The following is a 7383-nucleotide window of genomic DNA, read 5'->3' on the forward strand; positions in this document are numbered from 1 at the left end:
GGAAAAGGTTACGTGTAGAGGAAGTCAGAGGCAGATCAAACCCAAAGTAATCTTTGTTTCATACAAACATAGCACTTTTTCAGACTTTAAGTAAGAGGTAGAAACTGAAACTGGTAAGACGGTAATAAACACTGATAGAGTTGATAAAACTATTTGTGTCTGATTTGCAGCTGGTAGGTGCTCGTTCTGTCTGTCCACTTTCACTGTTTTCATAAAGTTTTATTGAGTATGTCTGAGTCATGTCGCAACACGGCGAAACAAAACAGAAAGAAGTTATGTCATGTTTCAGGCTGTGTCTCTTTGCTGTACAGCAAACCAAATCAAAACGAATTAATTTCACCTGGAAATCATGTTTATGTGACACATGCACACGTCATGATCAGAAAAATGCGATAAGTCTGAGATCTGGCGCATATAACACGTAACCATGGTTACTGTCTCCTGTAGTGACGAGACGTAGTTACGGTGCAAAGTTTGTTTGAGTCTTTTTAAAAAACACTGCTTCATCTCGACGTCATTAAAACGATACATAGCGTTTATTTAAATAAACTTCTCTGTCCTGTGTTGTACATGTTTAGTTTTGCTGGTAAAATGTGCTGAACAGAAGGAGAAGCAGCAGCAGATCCACACATCAGTCCAGCTGGTAGTCTGATGGTTTTTACCTGAATGGCTGAAAAAAATATTAAATTCTTCATTTCCAACCCAAATGTGTCTGCTCTGCTTAAACATATTCTCTCACATTAAACGTGACTGATTTGAAACACCTTTTCTCGAGCCGAAAATATGAAGGTAGTAGAGCCTGACCTTTCCCCAGTGCTCCCAGTGTTGTGGAGATATGTGTGGCTGGGAAAAGCTGTGTGACTTCTTTCAGCAGGCCTTTTTCATATGTTAAATACCAGAGGCCTTTCTTTGGGCTACAGACATGGGTGCAAACGCTGGTATGCTAACACTGCCACCCAATACGCATCAGGGCTGAACTGGTTTCTGCTGACTGCTCCACTGATCACATGTTTATTCTCCCACATCATCAAAGGCTGAGAGCAACGTTGATTGAAACCTTTCACTCGACGTGTTCCAACACTTTTCTACCCATCAGCTGTCATTTGCATGTAAAATGTAAGCTTATCAGTTCTGGATGTTTCATTTGCAAGTTTTGGTTTAATATGATTCACGTGGTGACGTATTAATTTAAGTAGTTTTTTTTGTTTTGTTTTTGTTTTTTAATAATAAGCCTCATATATTCATTTGTTGTTGACACAATTTTTTGATGAATGGCAGATTAATATGTGACATTTTTCAAGATTTTTACATTTTTAAATAAATTAAATGACCTAAATGAATGAATAAATAAATAAATAAATTCTTAGCAACAAATGTATTAAATTAAATTAAATTAAATTAAATTAAATTAAATTAAATTAAATTAAAGTTAAACATAGCTAAGAAGCTGTTATGGGCCGTAAACTGGGAAAAAAGTGAAATATGAACTTAGTTTGCATCAAGAATTTCAAAAATTGCACAAATCCTTTGACTTTCTTTGCCCCGCAGCAGAAAAAAAAAACCTAAACTAACCTGCTAATCTGGAGTAGATCAACATATTTATTATTGATATTTTTACTATAATATCATAGAATTTCCCTTTAGGGATTATTAAAGCATTTTTAATTTAATTTAATTTAATATTTCTGTAAAGGTGATAAATAACACCAGTTAGAGGATTCGTTATGAACAGAAAGATCAGTTTAATTCACCATGACGTCCTCCACTCTGCTAAAAAAATAAATAAAAGGGTTCCTCAAAGCACAGACGTCCCCTCGCAGTATGAACCAACAAAACTGAATAACTTTTTTCTTGTTTTTGCAGCCTGCAGAGCAAAATAAAGTGCTTGCTTCTGGTGGAGTGTGTAACAAGCTTAACAGTTAGACATTTCATCATTTTGACCCTTTCAGGCATAGTGGTCATTATAGCAGACCCCTGAAAGCTGTTTGTATTCATGGCTGAAGATAGGATATTAGGTAATTAATCATTTCATCAGACTTTAGTGAGTCATACAATGCACTGCCACTCAGAATTTAGACGTATATTATAAAACTTATTTAATTTTTTTTACCAAGTTTGTCCCAGAGATAAAGAGAAAGAAAAAACAGATATATTGTACAGAACATGTATATTATATAAAGATAATCACATATTTTTATATGGATTATTTTATAGAACAAACTTTTTTTAAAAAAAAAGTAAATAAATAGGATAAAATAGAAGAAAGCATTGTTTGAAAAATGTGGCACAGTTTTTTGGGGTTTTTTTTTTCAAAATTTGTGCATAGATTCATTCAGTTAATAAAGGCTCAGGGTTAAACTCTGTAAAGGAACTTTTTTACCTTTTTAGAAAAAATGATTAAACATTTGTGCTTACTGGAAGTGAAGTGATGGATTATTCACGTAAGAAACCCAAAATTATGAAAGAAAGTTGGTTCTGTCCAGGAAACTGATCTAGAGTTGATCACCTGGAGAAGAGTGTTACACAAGCTGCTGAACGGGATGGATCATCTATCTATCTGTCTATCTGTCTATCTATCTATCTATCGATCTATCTATCTATCTATCTATCTATCTATCTATCTATTAATTAATTAATTAATTAATTAATTAATTAATTAATTAATTAATTAATCTATTTATCTGTTTGCTTATTTATCTATTTATTTATGTTGTCATTTGGAACAATATTCAGGCCTGTAATCAGAAAATATTTTGATCGTTGTAAATTTTTACTAAACCAGTTAATAATAAAATAATGAATGAAAACGTAAATAAATTATTTACAAGAAATTAATTAGGGTTTAAAACAACAAATACTTTACAATCCCAGAGGGAAATAATCATGATTCTGCTACAATAAGCAGCATTAGTCTGAGAAACATATGAAACAGTTTAATGCAACAGATCCGCGCGGAAAAAACGTGTTTTTCCTGATGCCTGCCTGATCTATCTATTGATCTATCTATGTGTAATTTCCTGGATCTTCCTGCAGAGGTCAGTAGTGGTCCACTAGGAGGAGCTTTTGTCTTCCAGATTAAATCAGAAGCAGCTGGTGGAATAAGGGACATGAGAGAATCATCTTTGGTGATTTGTTAACCTGGACCCGTCTAAACGCCTGGTCTGGACCGGTATGGGTCTGTGCGGGTAGGGTGTGTGGTCCAGCTTCCCTGCCGGTGATCAACATTATTGCTGTGTATTGCCACATTGTCTTGCCCTGTCATTGTCTTTTCACTGGGAAACATGACACAGACTTGTCATTAGTCTGTCTATTTACGACTTTCAGAAAACAGAAAACAACAAATCACCGATACGCAGCTCAATATGCAAGCTGGTCCTGTGTCTGTGACCTGGAGGGCCCAGGGCCCTTTCTATTGTGCAGAGGGAGTTTACCTTGAAACTTATTTGAAGTCATTGTGCCTTTCAGCAATTCATTGTATGGTCGGCCCTCATCTCAGTTCACAACTACCTGTAACGATGGATCCCCCATCAAGACTCAAAAGGAGGACCTGAGTGTTTATATCTATGAATAACAATACAACAGTTTCCCAGTTGTGGCTCCTGCGTTTGGCCCTTGGTGTCCCACAGTGGGTGTATAGGGCCTTCTGAAGGCTCTTTATGGTCACTAATACACAAAAACAACAATAGCAGCTTCTCCTGTTGCTGCCATGGTTGGCTGGGTAGTGACTTGAGCCAGGATGTTCAGTTGCAATCAACTCTGTAGGTTTTTTTTTTCAGATGAAGAAGAACCTAATTGGTTTTTAGTGGTGGCCTGGTTACCAGGACGATGCGTTACAACTAATTGTTCAACATGGAAAATACCTGAAGCTCATTTAGTGTTTGTCACTCTCAAAAAGTCTCTCTCACACAGATTTGCTAACAGGACATTTTCTTAAGGAGGTTTACCAGTATAACCAGTTTAACTGGACAAGATTACGCTCTTCTCCCATTTCATAAACCTCAGAAAATATCACATCACTACCTTTAATAATTTTAAATCCAGTGTTTACTGCCAACATGTATTTAGTCTGTGTTGAGACTGTAACATATAAAGTATTGACGTCTTCATCGACCACCAGGTTGTTTCATCACCATCTGGTTCATTTATTCCTCCTTCTTCATTTTTTTTCCATTTATTAATCACTAAACCACTAATCCTAACAATCATATAAGATGTTGTCTGAAGAGTTTGTCCAGTTTGTACGTCTCATCGTACGAATTAAATTGGTTTTACTCATGTTCCAATAGCAGATTGTCCGACGGTTTGCTTTTCATGCATTTTACAGGAAATAAGTAACGTAGAGTATCGTCGTTACTTTTTTAACTAATACTGTAACGCATTACTCTTTAAAGTAACCCACTTGCCGTGTGGCGCGTTTGCTTGTTGCTAGCTAAATGAATCATTTTTTGACCAGCTGCTGTGTGTTTCTTACCGTTTACAGCTGCGATGCAGCAGAACGTAGACATGCTGTTGTTCTGTGAGGTTGCTTGTAAATATCAGTCGCAGTTTATGTGCTTGTTTTCTGAAGTGTAGTTGCTAGTTTTGGCTTCCTCTCCTCCCACATGACTCTTTCACAACTGTCCACAGCAGATAACAGTAGCCGCTAAGCATTATGGGTTAAGCGTGCAATGTTAGCATCTACAGCCACAACATTTTAATCCACTGAATCATAGTGAGTTGCTACTATGGAAAAAAGTAATGAAATGCCGTAAAGGACAAGGGATGTACAGGGACACACTAACGTTATCTCCATGTGGAGCAACAACATGAGAAACTACCACAGGTTGCCATGGTAACATCTATGCTTACCATAGACCGTATATGTAAGATGGACGGGGCCTCCGGTGGTTAAAAGTGAAGCCTATGCGGAAGTGTATAAAACTGCAGTTCCTCCTTCATCCACTAGGGGCTGCAAAACAGCGCAAATCCCCATAGACTCCCATGTTAGAAAGACCAACTTCACAGCAGAAATAAACATGTTTACAGTCTGGTTCAAAAATCCATTTTAGGTTTAATAGGTCAGGTTTACCTTCATGACAACTTTGGGGGGAGTGAATTTTTTTCTAACTCGGCCGTTTAAAAGTAATTTAATCTCGAAGTTCAACATATTTAGGGGCGTGTCTTTTTGATTGACAGGTGCCCGATCTCCCGCTTCAAGTCAGAATATCGTAGAACCACCACGGTTTTTAGCCGGTTAACAACGTGACTTAGCTCTAGCCCGCTTACCTCTGTTAGCTGGTTAGCTCCTGTTATCTCCAGATTAGCTCGGTTAGCTTTAAGCTACAGAAAGCTCGGAGTTCGCTTGATGTCAATCATCCACCATGACGCTCACAGTCCCCTTCTCAGCTCCACCTGATCAGCTTCAAATCAGCGGCTTTTGACAGGTGAATGAAAGAAACGCGCTGTAGGTCGAGAACGGTTGTTTAGCATAAACAGAGGTGTATAAAGTAGAAGTAGAAAGTAGAAGTCCTGTCCAGCAGCGATTGCCAACCAGCTGCTAAACCAGGTGAGTTTAATCAGCCTTTTTTTACTTCTACTTCTACTTTATACACCTCTGAGCACAAAAAACTACATGGAGGCCAACACAAGGGCTGCACAGTGGCGTAGTGGTTAGCACTGTGACCATCAATCAAACATTGGTCTTTCTGTATGGAGTTTGCATGTTCACCCTGTAGATGTGTAGGTTCTCTCCGGGTACTATATACTACAAATCAGGGGTGTCAAACTCCAGTCTTTGAGGGCCGGTATCTGGCAGGTTTTTTTTTGTTGATTCCCTGCACCAACACACCTGATTCAGATCAGATGGATCCAACAGCGTCTTGTCATCCTTTTCTTTCATATCAGTCAGGTGTGTTGGAGCATGGAGACAACAAAAACCTGCAGGATACTGGCCCTCGAGGACTGGAGTTGGACACCTGTGCTCTAAATTGTCAGTGAGTGTAAATGGTTGTATGTGTCTGTGTTGGTCCTGTGATGGACTGGTGACCTGTCCAGGTGTACCTGCCGCTCACCAGATGATTGCTGGGATAGACTCCAGTTTCCCTGCGACCATGAATGGGAAGTTATTAAAAAATTAAATAAATGAATAATCTATAACGCCAAAGTCCTGTTGTGTTTTCATTCATGCTGATCTGGCAGTTAAACGGAAACCATGCTCCATTTTAAGGAAAAAACTTGCACAAAATCAACTAACGTGTGTGTGTGTGTGTGTGTGTGTGTGTGTGTGTGTGTGGTGGATTGTTTGCAGCATCTGGTGGATCAGCTGCATCAGAACCAGAGACTGATCAAACTGGTTAAGAAGACTGGTTCTGTACTGGTAATATGTCTCTGGTTTGAGCTCTGGTGCTGCTTAGACTGGCCCGCCAGACTGGAGTGCTCTATATATGATCAATACAGAGCGACTCAGTCTGGAGTCCCTCCCCTTCACAGAGATTCGCAACGGTTTTAAACAAACCAGCTACTCTGATTGGTTGATCGGAGGAGACTCTTGCCTCTTGCCTTGCGTCACCATGTATTCTTCAAAACATTCAAGATGGCACACGGACGTAGCGGTAGTTTAGGTTGTTTTTTTTGCCATTGTTTCTGACCTACAATTACGTTTAAAAAAAATCAACACAGAGTTGCCAATAATGCCATGTAGCCTCAGGTTTTTAAAGCAAAAACTACACAGGTCATTTATGTCTTCTGTACTGCACCCCATGTTTATTTTCTCCTGTTGCGTTCGCTCTACCGAACACTTCTGGACATTGCAGGTTGCTGCTTTACTGACGTCACATCCGCCATTTTTCTGACTGGTTTGTTAGTCCCGTCCTAGGAATCCATTGATGCGAGTGAGTCCCCAGACTCTACGCTGGTTTAGCGAGAGAGCCTGGTTTGCCAGGCTAGGTGCTGCTGGAGATGATTGTCCAGGAAAGAATGCTGCTCAAGCTGCTGAAAGTAATGGACAGTTCTTCACATCTTCTACACGACACGGTACAGAAACAACAGAGTGAGGCTCCGTGCCAGGGAGCATTCCTGCCCTCCAGAGCAAAGCACTGCCTTCTACTGGTTAATTATTTTTGTTTTTATTTTAAAAAAACTACAACTTTGTAATTTCACTACGAGATAAAGTATTTTAATTTTCTTTTAACTTCACATATTATGACACCCAAACCACACAGCAGGAAAATACAGAAACCAAGTGTGTCTGCTACATTAATAAGATGTTTTCTGATGCATTTTTCATGAGAACGAAACAAAAACTAAACTAAAAGGAAGTATTTTATGTTTTAGCTGCCTGTGTATGACCAGTTCACAGGATGATAAGAGTGAGCTGTGTCCGTGGATGTGTGAACAGAGGTGTTT

The sequence above is a fragment of the Telmatherina bonti genome, assembly GCF_933228915.1.
Source record: "Telmatherina bonti genome assembly, chromosome: 11".
Classification (NCBI taxonomy): domain Eukaryota; kingdom Metazoa; phylum Chordata; class Actinopteri; order Atheriniformes; family Telmatherinidae; genus Telmatherina; species Telmatherina bonti.